Source organism: Agelaius tricolor, unplaced genomic scaffold, assembly GCF_023055355.1.
Source record: "Agelaius tricolor isolate 1412-34295 unplaced genomic scaffold, bAgeTri1.0.p SCAF_1, whole genome shotgun sequence".
Taxonomy (NCBI): Eukaryota; Metazoa; Chordata; class Aves; order Passeriformes; family Icteridae; genus Agelaius; species Agelaius tricolor.
Genome location: NW_027269261.1, coordinates 61,805,392 through 61,824,052, shown reverse-complemented (window position 1 = coordinate 61,824,052; position 18,661 = coordinate 61,805,392). Strand labels below are relative to the sequence as shown.

The 18,661-nt window shown below is 38.9% G+C and overlaps 1 long non-coding RNA gene across 1 annotated transcript; it reads left to right on the top strand.

Annotated features, from left to right (window-relative positions):
* Positions 1–1,677: 1,677 nt before the first annotated feature.
* On the top strand, positions 1,678–18,211 carry LOC139591013 (uncharacterized). Its single transcript, XR_011679498.1, has 3 exons — positions 1,678–1,810; positions 13,519–13,904; positions 16,438–18,211. It is a non-coding gene; the product is annotated as an uncharacterized lncRNA (long non-coding RNA).
* The last annotated feature ends 450 nt before the right edge of the window (positions 18,212–18,661 follow it).

Here is an 18,661-nt window from a genome sequence, read left to right as displayed (position 1 = left end):
TGAGCTGTAATTAGGCCAGTATTCCAGGTCTCAGATATTGCAGCTGATAACTGTGTAAGTTATAGTCTTTTTCTAAATTGCCCTTTCATCTTTCAGTCTGGTTTTATGTCTGGCTACAACACTGAATGAATCACTCCTGTTAATTAATAGTCAACATATTAGCTGCTTGAGTTGTTTGTAATTTCTTCTCTCTGCATTAGCCTCACCTCAGACATCCATTATTAACTGTGAACTGTTTTATAGAAGCACCCACTTATAGTTTGGTATTGCGCAAATATGTATAAAAACTAAACCCACTAAACATAGATATTAAAGAAAGATTAAGTTAATGACCTCATTACTCCAGTTTGAATCTCTGTACCAGCAGGTAACTCTCAACACTGGAGTTCTGTTTCGGTAACTTACCTCCTCCTTAGAAGTTTCTCATTCTTTGTGTTTGACTCAAACAACATGTATTTCCTCTAGTACTGTTAGATGAAACAAGTATAACATTTGTAGTAGTCCTTTTTACATTAAAGGATCTAACTTTGGCACTTACATAATTACTAGATTTGATAGGTCACAAAAGTACCGTTGCTCAATTATAATATTCTGAAATATTTATTTGAGGTACAGTAGTTCATCTGTACTTCTTTCCAGGTGTTTCTTACACAATCATTTTCCCTTAAGTAATTAGCAAGAATCAGATGATCTGAACTAAAAAAGTAATTCTTGGCATGGATCTCATGAAAAATTAGATATTCCCCTGGAATTACAGAGAAATGTAATTACAGAAAGAAAGAATTAAACATACAGAAGAGTTGAAAGTGCACAAGAATCAGTGAATTAATATGTTCTCATACCAACATTTTCTTATAAGGAACTGTAAGGAACTTGGGAGTAAGAAACTGAGATATTTGCAAGAGTCTCCTAGAGGATGTAAATAGATGGGAAACCATAAAAAATGAAAATCAAAAGAAAAGAAAAAAGCTTACTAGGTTTTCCACAGTGTTGGAAGAAAATGCAATGGCAGCCAAGAGCAGAAGTTGGAAAGGGTGCAGGAAGCTGAGCAGAAAGGATGCAGATCCACAGGCTCTTGCTTTTTTCTACACTGGAGCTGGATGTCCAGTAGGGACTGTGGGCTTCAGAGCAAAGAGAGTAATGAGATACCTCCCAAGGGGCAAAGTCTGGAGAAGTTCACCTGGTATAAACAGAAAGGTAAATGACTAAAAAGACATTGTATGATAGAGTCCTTTAGGAGTGGGGCAAGATATATGGAAAGTGTGGATGCCCTATAGCTGAGATCAGTACTGTAGAGATGGAGGAGTATTGGATGGACAATTTCCCTTCCAAAGTTCTATGTAAAGTTTGTTAACATGGTATATTGTTTATGGTTGATCAAGGGAGTCGCAAGCCAAGTTCTGACTGATTAGTCCTGTCAGATACCTGGCTCTGTATGTCAAGTGTTTGCACTGCCTTAACCCACATCCTAGCTCCATAGGCTTTTGTGATAAAGCTGAGCCAGCTGGGGATATCTTTGTTCCTGATGGGATAAAAGCTTTAGGTGAGAAGGGTTAAAATGCATATAATTACACTGAATTTACACTTACACTTAGTCTGATAGGAGTTGTACAGTTAAAAAAATCCAACAGACAAGGAGAAAATATTCTCATGGTTTTTTTGGGTTTTATTTTCCTTAAGTGTCTGCTAGCATGGACTTCTGTCAGGACATAGCTAACTGGAGCAGAAAGATATCACTGCTTCTCACTGTCTGCTACCAAACAGGAACAGAAAATAACTGAGTGTCCTCTACTTCACTCAGTACATGCAGGTAAGTCTTATCTGACAGTTACCTGAAGCAGACCAAGTTTGCAGGGAAGCACGTGAAGAGTGAACTTGTGATCCATGCCACTAGACTTGTAGAACACCGGGAGTATCTTAAAATACTTCATCCATTTGAAAGAGAGGTGTATCCCTGTGTCCTACACAGCAGTTACTCTTTCAGCCTTGCCAGCTATAAACAACTTTAGACAGTAGCAGCAAAGATAGAAAAATAAAATTATACCTAGTATGCCATATGTTGATTTGCATTTAGGATGCAAACACGGCTTTCAATAACATCTGTGTGAAACAGCCCTGCTATCCAGCTGCCATCACAGTTTTCTCTTTGGAAAAGGGAAAATGTTTCTACATCTGAGTTCATTTGAGGTACACACTCCAGGGGAGTCAGTCTAGCATTATGTTTCCTGAAAACTTATGCCAATCATCAGTAAAATTTCAGATATATCAGTAGAGCCTGTTAAATAGAATGTCACCACTCGAAATATTTGTTCTGTGAAAAAAAAAACCTAATTTTTTATACCTTAGGTATAGAAGCAATAGATATGCCCCCCCCAACATAGACATACACCTTTCAATGAATATTTACAGTCACATAAACCTGGCCAGTGTATTCAGTGGTTTCACAGATGGGAGAAAATTCTTAACTAAGTAAATTAACTGACAAAGACTGTGGAAATACATGATTTCTCCAAAACTGAGTTTATGCTGAGAATTACTGTATTGCAGGAATTACTGTAGAAGAAGGTGAGAAGCTGGGCTGGTCACAGCATTTCAGGAATTTTTTTTCTGTTGACATATGTTGTTTCACAAGTGTGTAATTTTTACCCACCGTTTTGAGAGAGGTTCACTCATCATCATTAGCACAAACACACATCACGAAGAGCTCTAAAGTCAGTTCTCTTTTCTGATGACTCATAGCAAAGCATTTCACGCATCTGAATTTCACACATTCACAAATTCAGAGGCCTCTAAATAATCTGGACATTAAACACGTAGGAGATATCCCTTGTTTCATGTTAGAGGTGTAGCAAATGGAGTCAAACCTAGTTTCGGAGTCCAAATGTACTTCACTAAGTCCAAACATCATCCCAGACACATGGAAATGTTCAGAAAGTGCTTCTGCCCTGTAGGATTGGGATAATATTTTTAAGATACAGTCATTACACTAAACTCATTTCATAAAACATGAATATTAGGAAAGTTAAGGGTATGTATGGATTGCCTCTTGTAAAAACACATGAAGAATCGCAGTAGTAGACATAGTGCCTCACTGTCCTCTTCCAGAAACAAACATATCCTGTTTTTCTGCTTGCTGCCTATGATCCTTGTTGCAACCGTTTATTTACACCATGCATGTTTTTATGTCTTTCTCTGCATGTTGGTTTTTAGGATCATTCAAAACAAAACAAGCAAACAAACAAAAATCAACCTCAAACCCAAGGAGCTGTTTGTTTTTGAGCTAAACTCACCTCATGCCACAATTACTCTTCAGATTTCCATTTATTTTAAATGGAGCTATGCAAGGGGTAATATTTATTTAGTAACTGCAGGTCGAACAAAACTGTGTTAGTGTGGTTTATGGGATGCATTAGTAGCACTACAGCATCTCAGAGCCTTGTCATGAGTTAGAGCCATGTGGTATTTCAGGCTGTGTCTTCAGTGCATGAGAAAACAACACCTCCTTTAAAGATGAGATGGTCTAAGATGAAGGACGCCAAACATGTATGAACATGTTCTCTAGATAAAAGGAAATTGTGTTTCAGTAACTGAACATCAGATACGTGGATGATTTTGAGGATACCTTTATATAAACTGTATCATGCCTGGCATATGAAAGAAATATTGAAACTGCTTATGGGCTTTGGGTTCTGGTTTCCACAATCTCGGAAGAGAAAAATATCTCAGAATCCTTCTCTGTGCCCACAAGTTCTCAATTACATTTAAGTCCTTTTGAAGACAAGTATATATAAAATACTTCTTCCTTTTCCAGTATGAAGGGGAGATCTTTGCTTATGCTGCTAATCCTTATTTTGCACTTCCAGACACTGGAAGTCTTGATTTGCATGGAATTTGTAGTTACTTTTTAAGTATATTTTTCCATTTAGAAATATCTTCAAACTGCCAAGGGGCTGCAAATTGCAGGGAAAAGCGGGTTGGCCTACCAGTGTATTGCTGCTCCTGCTGGTATTTGTGATGATATGCCAATGACAGGTTGGGCAAGGTCTGCAGTGCCCCTGCCCCCTCTTTCTGGCACTGCTGAGGCTGTAAGGGAACTCCCCAGCATGGCTGTGTGTTGCACAGGAACGTGCTGTCCCTACCCCTTTGCAGACTCAGCACACCCCCAAATGTACACGCGCAGATGGTCCCAAGCTCAGCTGGTGAAAATCAGTGCTGCCCATGCGGCAGATTGTATGTGCTCACTGTAAATAGATGCTGCAAGTTATAGATCTGTGTCAGTGTAAAATCACATTCCTGCAATATTGGGGCTGGGAACGTCAATCTGTAAAACCCAGGCAAGTAAAATGAAAGCTGCAGTCACTTCACAGAAACATAGAATGGTTTCAGTTGAAATAGACCTTAGGGATCATCTAATTCCAATCCCCTTGACATGGGCAGGGACATCTCCTGCTACACCACGTTACTCAAAGTTCCATCCAACCTGGCCTTGAACACTTCCAGGGATGGGGTATCCACAACTTCCCTGGGCAACCTGTTCCATTGCCTCACCAGCCTCACAGGAAAGAATTTCTTCCTAATGTCTAATCTAAACCTACTCTTTTTCAGTTTGAAACCATTATTCCTTGTTCTATCACTACATGCCCCTGTAAATTGCTCTTCACTCTCATGTAGCTACTGGAAGGCTGCTGTAAGGTTTCACCAAAGTCTTCTCTTCTCCAGGCTGTGCAACCCCAAGTCTTTCAGTCTGCCTTCAGAGGAGACATGCTTCATCTTCAGATCATCTTTATGGCTCTCCTCTAGACCTGCTCCAACAGGTCCATGTCCTAGTGTTGTGAGCCCCAGAGCTAGATGAAGTAGTCCATGTGAGGTCCAAGGAGGGCAGAGTAGAGTGGGAAAATCACCTCCTTTCACACTTGTTTTGATGCAGTCGAGGATATGATTGGCTTTCTGAGCTGCAAACTCTCATTGCTAGCTCATGTTGAGCTTCTCATTAAGTAACATCCAAAGTCCTTCTCCTCAGAACTGCTTTCTATCCATTCTATGCCCAGCCTGTACTTGGGATTGCCCTGGCCCACATTCAGGACCTTACACTTGGCCTTATTCAGTTGCTCCCCTTGACATACAAAATACAGTACTTTATTGCATGTTTATTTTTAGTGCATATACAATGCAACGTGAGGGACTTAATGTTGCCATGGGAACCATGACTTTGAATTCCTGAATTTTTTATACAATGTTTTATTAAAAAAAAAAAAGTCTACAGAAAGATCATGGACAAAAAATATTGGACAAAACTCAAGCCAGTGGTACTCAAGTATGATTAGCATGAGGGGGAGAATAACAAACTTAAGTCACTGCCAGTCTTAAACAGTAAACATAATTAAAATAGACTAAACATGATGACGTTGAATACAACTAAATGGATCTGGCAACAGGATCCTGAACTGCTGCATATATATTTTTCAAATTTTATATATCTGGCCCAAATTGTATTGAACTAGCACTTGAAAATGATCATTTTTCCGCCAGTCTGTTACAAAACAGAAACACATAGCTATCAAAAATAACAGAAAAAATGGATCTATACTCCTGTGTGGAGACTCAGACATAGCTGTTGAACATGGTAAAAAGTTAAATTTTTTTTATGTGTTAATTCTTTTTTCTCTCTCGTATTTATCCTGAAGCCATTCTATGCTACCTGTCTTCATTGCACAGTCTACACTGTAGTCTGTAAAGAAAACCTTTTGACCACTGTACCATTTTATAACTCCAGAAAGGTAAAGATACTGCAGTAGATAAGTTAATAGAGATTTTAAACTTGTTGCTCGATAAGGAATAAATTCTTCTTTCAGCTGCACATTCAGACTGCCTGGAGAGATGAGATTTCTTGGGTATCCTGGGGGTTCCACAGAAAAAGTACCCGAGACTTATAACTCATCTCAAATCTTTCCAAAGGAAGGGGCTTATACTGATGGAGAAGGTTCATTACTGTGCCTCTAATTTCCATCCAGCCATAATCCCTGCCCAAAATAACTCCATGTGAATTTTATGCCCTATTCAGTTAACACCAACATGAAGAAAGTCTGAGCAGAATCTCAGAAGCACATCCTATTTATGGTTTTATTAACCATATTAATTTATTAATTTTTCTGCAGTGACGTCCAAGGAATCAAAGATTACTAATTGTTATGAGTGCTCTCCAAGAGTGTGAAATCCTGGATAACAGAATTGCTATAAGAGGTTCTTCTCAGACTGGTGCCCTGAAAGCTGGTCTGCTACTCTCTTGGTGATGCCACCAGTTTCCTTTATCCTTGCACACATCAAAATAATTTGAAGAAATCACACGGCCACTTTTAAAATCTAAATGCAAGCACGCAATCACTTGGGTTAGTTGATTAAAAAAAAATCTTGGTTAAAATCCTTGTGAATGAGGCATTATTAGAGAGCTCAGAGTGTTTTAAAGGGTACAACTGTTTTTTCTGCACACTGTGATTCTCTTCCCTTGCATTCATCACCAGAGGTCTATTCTCTGCTACACTGTGGAGCCTAAGAGAAAACAGAACAAAACGCTTCTCTGTGCTCTGTCTCTCCATAGCCCTGTCTCTGCCCTCTGTTGAGGGCTCATGTTTGTACACAAAACTATACACATCATTCATAGTGGCAAAAGAGAATCTGGATGAGCTGGGTCCCTTGCGGATGTGGAGCCAGAGGGCATGATCAAGCATGTAGCTGTTGACTGATGGCTCCTTCGTGTACAATACGAAACTGAAGTAATTCTTTCTACTAGATAGTTTAGTTTATTGTTAGAAGAAAATTGCTTGGGTTCTATTTGGGTAATGTGCCTGCTGGAGGGGTTTTGCATAAAACTTTTTGCATCTGAGAGCACTGAGATGCATAATATTAGTGGATCATGGTGTCATCTTATTAGTAAGACAACTTGTCCTTTTTTGTCAGTGAATTGCAAAGATCTGTCAAGGCCCAGTTTAATCTACTCCTTGTAATAGGATTTGTCTGTAGCTTGAGGAAACAGAAGCTTGTAAAGCATAGGGTTATTAAGAAGAGGATGTAAGCTATTTGAGGCTCTTTAATAAAATATAATATCAGTATATTCAATGAATATGGAAAGAGGGATCTAAATATTTCTCATTACAATCTTCAAGTATCTCGGGAGAGGAGGATGATACCAATTAAAACAAGGGGGGGGAAGCAATATCTCTCTGAATTCTAGCCTTCCTCAAAGTTAAATATTGATGTAAGCGAGAGTTCAATTCAAGAATGTCATTGCTCCTGCAGTAACCATTAAAGTAAATCCCTGCCCCATTCCAAGGCAAGGTTAATGTATTTAGGGAACCTTGTGAATAGCAGCTTTAGTTGCTTTCGTGTACACCCATGCGTGGCCCTTCTGCAAACAAGGCAGCTTTAAACAAGGAAAGATATTGCTGCCAGGAGTACAAAGTATTCTGCCCTGTGAATTGCTTCACTTCCTATGTAACAAGCTTTGAGACAGTTGAAAGTATTTGCAGTCCCAAACCTCACTCACCTCCCTCAGTGCCTTGACAGGAAACACAAAAGTCGAAAGCTTTAACTGCTTCTTTTAAAAGGGAATTTTGGTATCCAGAGCCAGCAATCAACACAAAGTAATTGAATTTTTTTTGTGGATAGAGCCATTAGGAACAGAGTCCTGTTTTGCATGAACATTAAGGTATACTGTGGTGGAAAGAGACTGCTTTTGATAAGATTTTGATCCTCCTTCACAAACAGAGTTTTACCCATCACATGCATACATATCCCTGTTACTGGAGATTCCTGGAACTGGAATTACTTGAACTGAGAGTGGCATCTTTTAGTCATTAATATTTTTAAAGTGCCTCTAGTATGTCAAACTCACTGTTTACCTTGCTGATTAATATAACCTTGTCTGTGTTATATCTAGGCAGGTTAAATACCTAAATAGTCAGTTGCTGCCTAAATGTCACGAAATCCATTGAAGTGAAATCACAAATAAATAACTTGGGACACTTCTGTTCACTTGAAGTATTCTACAAGTATTCCTTGACTGTGATCCTCCAAAAGTACTGTAATGCAAAATATATGTTTTGAAATGAAATGTTCTGGTTCCCATAACTGGTTGTTTCTGATAGAGGATCTAGATTCAGATCTCTCAATGCCTGACTCACAGGTTGCTCCAAAAACCTGACACAAGTAGTCCTCAGTCTGTGCAAACAGAAGGGGGAGGTGAAAGGGGCAAATTTCAGTTTGTTTGTTGGGACCGAGGCTGATGTAGGGGTGGGGTTTGGAAACCTGCAGAGCTTTGCAGGAATGCGTGAAAATAAGTATGACATGACTTTTTGGTTTTAATAAAAAGAGAATTGTTTCAGGTTTGTCATTATGAAATGGAAATTCTCTTTGGACAATGATAAAAGAACGAGATGAAACAAAAGGGGATTTTTCCCTAAGGAATTATCCTTAATTTAATGACTAAGAATTTGTTATTAATTAACCTGAGTTAATCTGGAAAACCAGGAAGTTGAACTCCCTCTGTAAAGTTATTTGCTAAAGGAAATAAGCCTGGATATTATCCCAGACATACAGAAGGGAGAAGGGGTATAGGTCATTTTCTCAATAATTACATTTGAGACAAAATCATACAGTGAAAGCAACAGAGAGAAATTTAGTGCAGTCATGGCTCACATAAACTCCACTGAGGCTTTCCCCAGGTCAGGAGGAGTGCAGTGCACCTTCAAGGAGTCCAGGATCCCCAAAGAGTTTGTGAACTGGCTAGTGGAGAGACAGCGAGCGCATGGTTATTCTTGTGGCTTCACCCATCCTCTGTCAGGAAGCTTATTCACATTGGGAACTGCTGCAGGGTGAGGCTGCTCTGGAGGCTTAAATTGACCTTACCAAATAGCAGCATGTCTCTATTCCTGTGCAAAGGGTCTCAGGTTACTCCTCTGAATCCTTCCTTCCAAAGCAGATATTACCTTGTCTTTATTGGAGAGTGTGGAACATAAAATGTCTTTTTTATTGCTACTCTGTTTTGGGTCCCAAAGGTTTTGCTTGTGATGAGCAACATGACATCCAAAACATTTCCTAACTTCCTGGAGAAATTTGAAGCCTGTAATTTTCAGTGACTTTTAACACAGCAGAGAATTGAGAGATTGAGAGCCCTGCTCACAGAGGGACTTGAGGAACACAGATCATGGGGGCATCCAGCAAAGTACAGATCAGTCCTTTACCTGAGCTGGAGCAGGAAATCTGAAGGTGGTTTCAGTTCCTCAAATAAATGCATTAACCACAGGCTATAGGGTAACCCAAGGAGCCTCCCAGGACTACAGTGTCTATGGACACTTTATTAGGCAAAATGCTCTCTGATTCACCATATTTCCATATCTGTGCTCAAGAGAAAATCTTCAGAGAAAAGAGCAGGAGACACCCAAACCCCTCTAACCTAGTGAGAAATATGTTTATTGGTAAATTAAGAGACCAACAGCCAAGCATGAATGAAAGGTCTTTCTGCCTATTAAGTATGTTAACTTACTGGGCTGTAAGGGAAGAAGTTAGTGGTGGGAAATAGCTTCTTCTCTTGCTGCCAAGGGTGTGGTGTATATCCTGGTATTGCCAAGTGCAGTCATAGCTGCCAGTTCTCCATGCAGATCAAGATTGTTCCCAGGCCTTGCAGGTAAGCACTCTGACAGTGCTAATGATGTAATTAGAGGGATCACTGTCTTTTCTTTGCCTTTTACTTGCATTAGACACAGTTCCAGAAAAGAAACATTATTTGTAAAAGCCATAATTAGGGACAGGGAAGACCTAAGTTTCAGGTTCTGCTTCGTGTTGTGGAAAACGAAAGAGTTTTGCCAAAGATTTTAAGTGGAAAGTTTGAGAGAATGTTCATGATCTTAATGGCAAAACTGGTATCCTTGGGCATCCTTAGTTGAACAAAAGTGGCAGCCTTAATCAATAGATTACAAGACAGATGAAGGTTTAAAACCTGGACACAAAAACAGATTAAAAAGCAGTGTTTTTTCCAAAAATGCAAAATATCCATAATTAACCAATTTCCCACTTAAAATCTGAAGTACATCTCATCTCATAAGCACTTAAACTGTTGAAAAAACATAAGAAATGTCTTCCAGTAGTATGAAGAAAAACAAGGGCTGACAGGAGAAGGCATGAGCAAGGTGGCAATGAAGTTCTGTCAGTGAAGCTAATTTCAGTTGTAAATTATTTTAGTAAAACACACAAGAGAGAGCCTTCTTCCAATATAATGGTGCAAAGTCACTCTAAACCTACTCTGTCTTACTAGAGCTAGAGACTGCTGAAAGATTTTTCAGACAAGTCTTATGCTTACCAAACCCTCATGTAACCTCAACAGCAGCATTGCAGTACGGTTAAGAGCACAATCCTGTGTGTTTCAAACCAAGTTAATAAGCAAAGGGCCTTAAATCAAGAGTCTTAAATTCAGAAGGTTAAAGTTTCTATTGGCTTCGCCTTTCTAAATATTTCAGGACTAAATAAGAGTGGTCTGTGGTCTGTGCAGCTGCAGGGGAAGCAATGCTTCACGTGTATTTTTTTAAGCTTATGTGAAACAGTAGATAAAATAGCCAGTCTTCATGCACACCTACACACATGATAGGCACTCTGTTAGTGAGATATCACAGGCCATACATCAGGTGCAGTGGTAACAATTCTAATAATATTGAACACAACTGAGTGAAATTAACCTGTGGGGAAAAAAATCCTACATTGCAATCTATTATTCTGTTGATAATCTATCAAAGAAAGGAGCACTCGTGCCATTTGAAACTGCACTGGCCATTTTTTTTTTCCTATATAGAATCAATATATATATAAATAGCAAGTTTACAGTTAGAAAATGGGTTTTAGATAAGAGAGATGAAGCCTGAGAGTTGGGCTGTTGATACAGCAAGTGCCCAAGATTCCTTTAACCCACAGATACACTAAAAACTGCAGAGATCTGCAGAAAACAGTAAGAGGTAAGAAAATCTCTGTAACAGATAAATTTCTCTGTAATGTTGGATCCCTTTAGCAACAGAGCTGCATTTTGTGAGTGGTGTTTGTGGCTGGATAAGGAGCTATTTCCTGCAGGATTTCTTCTTGAAAGCCTGAACTTTCCCTGTGGGAAATTTTTTGTACAGGCAGTAAATACTTGCAGGTCATTGCACATTTATTTGCCAGATTCTCCCCTCTTCTTAACTGAGGTAAAATGAGATAAAAAGGTAGCTGTGGTATTTTGAGTTGTAGCAGTTGTAGACCTTTTCTCCCTCTACAGTGAATGTCAGGTACCTCTATTTGGATCTTCCTCAGACTGCTGCAGTTAGGAGGTAGATTGTGTCCAAAGCAGGAAAATTGCGTATTGTCTTGTAGATTGCACTGGCCAACTGTTTGCTGCCAAAATTCCAGAAACAAAATCTCTCAGAGTTTAAACTCAGTATAATAACCTGCCCCATTTTTGAAAAACCAGGCATAATAGTGGGGGAAAAAAGCAAGGTTTGCTTTCTCTTGGGGTAAAGTCTGTAGTGCATCTCATACACATCATTGTAAAGAAATACATGAGAGATCTCATCAGTGATATGTGATGTCAGGGAGAGGTTGCCAAAAAACATATGGTGCAGATCACAGAGAGCCAGTGCTGAAGATTTAGTGCTAGGTCTCCAACATAGTTTAGAAGAATTTACAAAAAGAAAATAAAAGCATTTGTCTCCAGATCCAGGTGCACAGATGGTCCATTTTGACTGCAGGTTTACAGGCAGTCTGCTATACAGCCATCCTCATCTTCATCCTGAAGAATTCGAAGAATGGTGTGAAAATTACACAATAGGATGTAATGGTCCATTAGCCTTCAGTAACTGTATGTGCACAATTGTCACTCTCAGGTGAAGCCTAATGTCTCAATCTTGAAAGCATGTGGGGAAAGGGAAAATGAGCATGGGAATACAAGTTCTGCAGAGAAGACCCAATTTTTTTATAAATTAGAAGAGAATGCATTGAACTGACTAGCAAAGAGATCTTTGGACATGGCCATTAAACAAATATTGAATTACTCTATGTTCTATACATTAAACAGATATATGTTCCCAGTAGTGAAAGGAGCACATTAATGTATGAATATCAGTCTCTTTAATTTTAACAGACCAGACTTAGAACCTCTTGCACCTGCTATCAAAAATAGGCTGTAGCTGAGGAAAGCTGAGAGTTGAACTGAGGATCCCATGACAGTTCTGGTAGAGATCAATAACTGTGCATGAAATCCTAAACATTTGTTTCTTCTGCAGATACTTACAGACATAGTGCAGAAATTTCCTGTTATTTTTCATTAATTTAAGCTCTTGATTAACAAGCACTTATTTGTAATTCTGTAAATTTCTTTGCTTTTCATTGTTCAAAATAACAAGGAAAAAAACATGTACTCTTTTGACAGATTTCATCCTAGGCAGTCAGGGCACTTCACAGGTATTAATTAGTCTAACACCCCATTTCTTTATCAGGAGACTTTAAACTTATTCAAGTCATAGGTGGTGTTGTACCATCAGAGTAGTTTGCATTGGTGATCTCAGCCAGTGTAACTGGGATTAATCGTTCTGCTCCAAACAGGTCATGGTACAAAGTTTGTTCTAATATATTTGCTCAACAAAGAAGATATAAGTTCATACTATTATTTATTTTAAGACCTCCTAAGGGCAAGAAACTTCCCTGTATATTGTTGGTTTGGTTTTGGGTTTTTTTAAATGAAATTACATTCAAGAAAATGAGGGTACAAACTTTTTCATTATATAAGATACCTTGTATTTGAACACGTAAGGAAAAAGTTTTATGAGTTTCTGAAGAGTTATGGTCAAATTAATCACATTAGAATTTTTTCTAGATTGGTCTCAAAGCAGTGAGGATAACAGACTAATTCAATAGTCACTGCTTTGGACAATATCCTTTTAAACTGGCTTCAGCTGGAGCAGGATGAGATCTATTGCAGTGCATCCTCTAATGAACAAAGCAGTTGTTAACATGTACTTAAACCATGTTTCTTAAGAGTCCCTCTGAAGAGAGGTTGCCTTGAGAGGATGCTTAAGGTTCAGTGTGTGCTCAGTTACCTTGGTGCCCTTCCCTATTTTAAAGAATTTAAAACATTTTGTCAGTAATCCAGAAATCAGAAAGACTTGGGTAAGTAATCAATTGTATTTGAAAAAAGGCTCACCCATGTAACCAACACAGGTCAATAAAAAGTTTAAAAAAATATTGTTTTAGAAATTAAGGAGTACCAAGTATAGTAAAATTCCGTGTGATGGACAAAGAATAATCTTGAATCTAGACTGTAAAACAAGCCTTTCAGATTCCTGTTACATGGAGCTGTCTGGATGATGGATGGAGATAACTATGGAAAGTGAATAAGACCCAAATGAGAAAGAGCTCAAAATCTTGTTTCAGAAAAATTCCTGTGCAGACTGCATCCTAGTGTTTAAGGTCTGTGAAATAGTGTGCCTTTCCGTGTTTGTGTTACAGATGGAAATAATAGTGTGGAGCCCTGTACGTCTGCTCTGGAGCATCTGTGACTTGTGCCATGCAGAGTGAGCCAGGCACCAGGTCAGAGCCTGCCTTAAGGTAGCTCTGGCAGGCTGGGAGTCTCCCTCAAAATGCAGAACCTCCCACTAATTCAGAAGGGAGGAAACTGCCCTGGATCCCCTCCTGCCACTGCATGTCTTCGCCTCTCAGCTGCAGAGGAATGTGCTCCAGCCCCACAGGAACCAAGCGTTTCTTTGCACAGTGCCCCACTTCCATCAGCAATGCAGGGGACACTCTCCAGCCTCTCTAACCTGGTCAGAACATTTCCCTGACTGTGAGAGATGGAGGTCTGGAAGTGTTGAATCAAATGTGTCCATCCCCCATAGGTAAGTGCTTCATTTGTGGAAGGTTTAAGACTGTAAGTCCTGAACCTGAACATTAGATCCTGAACATTAGAGAGGTGAATGTTTCATGTATTCAGGGGGTTTTGGTGTTTCAGTAATTCCACGTTCAATGTATGAAAGCTCTTAATAACCATTTGGGGTGCACAGTGATCCTGTAGGCTATGGGGAGTATGTGTGTACTTTCCAGGTACATGTGCGTTATATGCAGAGGCCTAAATAAATTTTTATATCTAAGTGCCCAAACAAACCTTAACAAGGCAAGTGAAATTCAACTTCATATCACAAAAAATTGAAGAGGAAAAATCAACAAAATTAGCTGTTAGAAGAAATGAAAGAAAAAGTAGAAAATCACTGATTGGAGAGATGGGGAATATAAAGATAATTCTTTGCCGAAGAAACTGAGGCCATTTTATAAAAGTGCTCTGATGTGTCTTGGAAACTTCATTTCACATAGAGAGAGCAATCTTGTCTCTCAGCTGGTATAAACTGTCAGGGATACATTGAAGCCAATTTCCTTCAGCTTCTGATCTGCTCTGGAGATATCATCTACTGCTATCTATACTGGTATCATCTAGTATCATCTAAACTGGCATCAAGATGAAATGTACATGTCTGCATACAGCTTTGTGTCTGGAAAACTGTGCTAACTTAGAAAAGTCCAGAATAAAATGGATACTGATGGCTGAAAAATATCTATGTACACAGTAATGCAGTGGCTACTATATAGTTTCTGTTTTTATTTGTTTAGTAAGTAATGTCTCCAAACTGGATGTTAATTATATCAGCTTCATTCATAGACTGTTCCTACACAATACAAGAGCATATTCTCTCTTACTGAAAGCAGATGTTGTTGTAATGTACCTAATGAACTGCTACTGTTTCATGCACAGAGGATATAAAACACAATGCAGTCAGGAAAAATGGCAGTCAAGTGTGATCATTGCAATGGTTTTTGGCAACAAAAATTGCTATACTTTTCCTCCTTTAGCAATCCAGAAATTTGCAACCAGTCAGTTAGAATGTGAAGGCTAAAATGTCTGAGGCTTATTTTGAAACATTTTGCCAACTTTCTTATAGAGCTTCAGAGACCTCAAAGAGGTTTTGTATAGTTTTTTTCTCTTGTGGAAAGCATGCACATGAGTGTGTGTGTGTGTGTGTGTGTGTAATGTGTGCATGCATGCCTATTCTCCTAAGGCAGTTTTACAAGACTTCCACCTGTGGATGTAAGTTCAGTGATGCCAGCCTGCAGGAATGTAGGTCTGGGGGTGTGGAGTCCAATGATACCAAGCACATTACTGCTTGAGATGAGAGATTCCAGTAATTTTCTCTGCTGTTATGGGAAATGCCATATGTAATTCCAGTTTTGACAGGTTTCTCTGTAATTGGTATTTGGCTATTGGACACACCTCTTGCTGGAACAAGACACTCCCTCAGGCAGTGATTTGATGTCAGCAGCAGTGATGCTGCTGCCTCAGCTCCTGTGCCAACTCTCAGGTCTGCATGTCTCTGCATGGGAACCATATGGGGGACTGACCAGGATCAAAAAAAAAAAAAATAAAATCCCACCCCAGCATCAAAGGCCAATTTTTTCAGTTGGAATCTGTGCTGAATCTATGAATGGCTGAAGAAGTACTTGTACCAGCACAGTCCTGGGAACTCAAGGGGATGGGACCAAATGCCTGGAGAGGAAGAGGAGGCAGCTTCTAGAGGTGATTCAGCTGATGTAAACTTACCCACTGCCCAGCTCCAGCATAACTGTTGTACTTGCACCACTGCTGCTCTGATTCATGTTTGTGCTCAATCCATCAGATTTAAATGACTGCATAATGCACAAGTTAAAGGAGAATTTAACCTTTTCTTATGGTCAAAACCTGTGAAATATACCATTGCCACTGGAATGCTGGAGCTGTCCTCAAAACGCCTCCAAGCCCAGTCAAGGTGCTTAACAGAGGTGGATGTGCTTAATGCAAAGATAGCACCGACACTGATTTGCTAATCAATTTGCCTAATGCACACACAACACCATATTTTTAACACTTCTGCCACTATTCAGTGTGTGTAGCATGTTCTTGCATAGATTTTAAATGGCTGTGTCACCCTGCATTAGTAGGCAGGCATTTTGATATAATATTTGAGAGACTTGTAAGCAGACAAACTCTAATATTTGAAATTAATTCACCCTGAATGGATTTGGCCCGAAGATGGGTAGAAATCTGAGCTCTACCAGTTGACCATAGCTGGGCTTTAGCTCCACAGGTACTTGCAGTCACACTCATTCTGGCACTAAGCAACCACAGTTCCTGCATCTGTGATCCAAGAGCAAGATGTGTATAGGTGCTCCTTCAGTGTGATCTGACTCTTTAACAGGAAGCTTATAACTGGGAAACAACTTTCACTAGGAAAGTGGTGTTGAAAGTTTGATTCTTAAACTCACCTCTTTTTCTGAAAAAGAAGTTAATGATATTCTGACATCAGAATATGATTAATTGTGCTATTCCTTTGTATCTCATTTCAGGAAGTCGACAGTAGTGCCGTGGAAGTGGAAGAGTATTATTTTACATAGCATGGAGATTTAATTTCAAGATGTATGCTGACAGCCTATGTTACTCTTTCTGTCATCACAAAACATAGTAATTAAGTTTGAAAAATCTCAAATAGTCTTTTAACTTGAGATTTAGAGCTGCTGAAAATACTTTTACAGTCAGAAATCCACTTTCCTTGCTTGTGCTGAGATAGTAGAGAACTACCTGTCTTACAGCTTTGTCCTAAATAGCTCCCAATGGCTCTGAAGTGGATATTTAATCTGTTCATTAACACAGGCTTAAACCATGAAGTCCATACACTTCTTTTATTCCAGCACAGTTATCTCTAAACCTAAAGTATTTTTTTTCTGAATGGGACTGATTAAACATGTCAGGAATAAGATTTGTAGTTGTTCATTGCCAAAAATGCACTCAATGCTGTTAAGTGTGTAACTGTTTCTCTCTCCAAGTCTACTATCTCAAATATAATTCAAAACTCCACATTTTCTGCTGCAAAACTCTTTCAGATTTTTAAGTTCGTAGCAATAACCATAATTTCAGGATAGGATTACAAAACCTTTGTTACTGAGTGACCTTTTCTTTCTAATTTCTTATCTTTTCCTGGTCCTAAAATGATGTGAAAGTTCCTTTTTTGTAACTGTGAAATTAAACTATTGCAAAGGCAAGGAAATACAAGCTGAAATGTACAACCTACTGAATCACCAAAAGGAAACCTATGGAAATGCAGCTCAGAAATTATAAACCTATTGCTTTATCTCATGTGAAGTTCACTTTTCAAAGGATATCCAACACTGTGCTAAGTAATATGCTAAAAAAAAGATCCCTAAAACAGTGAAACAACGTTGTTACCGCCTTTTAGGTTGTAGGGAAGATGTCCATCACAGCTCTGAGGCAGCTCTGGAGCAGGTCTCCTTGGCTCCTGAGACAAAGATTGTGGTACCCAGATTGTTTGGGATCTGCCATCCTGTCTGATCCTTCTCCCTCCAGTAATGATCCCCAGCTCAGCTCAGTGTTTCACTGTCCCAGATTCTGCCTTCAGGTGACTGAGCTGAGAGGCCAGAAGGGCAGATGCAGTGAAGATCTGAGTCCTCAGCCTCAGGATGCAGAGAAGACAAAGGCAAATCCACTTTGGACCTGACTTCTGAGTTGGATCTGCTTGAGCAGGAGATTGGACAAAATGATCCCCACATGCCCTTTCCAACCTAGGTTGTTCACGTCCTTGTGTTTTTATTTTAAAAATTCCCCAAAAAACCAACCCAATACCCATTCCTCCTCACCCTCAAAAAAACCCCAACCTACTTTGTAGTGTGATTTTGTGATTAATTTGAAAAGCATTTAGCATCTCTTTCTATTTATTGAGTACTCTCAACATTTAAAAGAAATTTCAGCACTTTTCTACCATTCAGTCCTTCAGCCTTGAATTGATGGCAAATATTTATCTTTTGGCTTTTCCTCTGAAAATTTTCTTACTGTATTGTATTGGAAATCAGCTCCTGATGTCAGAATAAAATATGGTGAAACCATGACAAATATGCATATCCTTCAGCAAGATCACAGTGGTCCTAAGTCACCTTTGTAATTTTAAAGCCTTTTTTTTTCTGTTATGCCATTAGCCAAATATATGAAATGGAGAAAAAACACATGGAAGTGCTGCAATTCAAGAATTAATTGTTTCAATGAACTAACAATAATTTAAAGAGGTGATTCTCCTGTAACAGAGATATAGCAAGTATCCAGGAGAACATATATTGTGGCAACAAGTGTGTGACAAATAATCAAAGAAATTAAATTGTTTGCAAAGTAATAGTACATTTAATGAGATAAATCCAGCTCAGAAACAAAAATAATTGTTTTAATTTGTCCTTTGAATTGTAGCTTAATAATAGAGACAAAAATGTTTGAGCCAAGGAAGCAACCTATCAGTCAAACTGTGATACCTTTACTTTCAAAAAGCATTTTGTTTCACAAATAGTTCTATTAATTTGGTATAACAGATAGGAGAGTATCACAGTTCAGTCATGCAGCCTTGAGACTGTAAGAGAGGACCTGAGGCAAGGTTGGCTTTAGTATCACAATTTTTTTCAACTGGTAAGTCAGAAAGAAACACTATCTGCTCTCAACAGAAACACTGAGGAGAGCAGGATGTTATGTTTTATTGTGGATCCTGCCTTTTAGTCAGCTCAGTACTATTAAAAA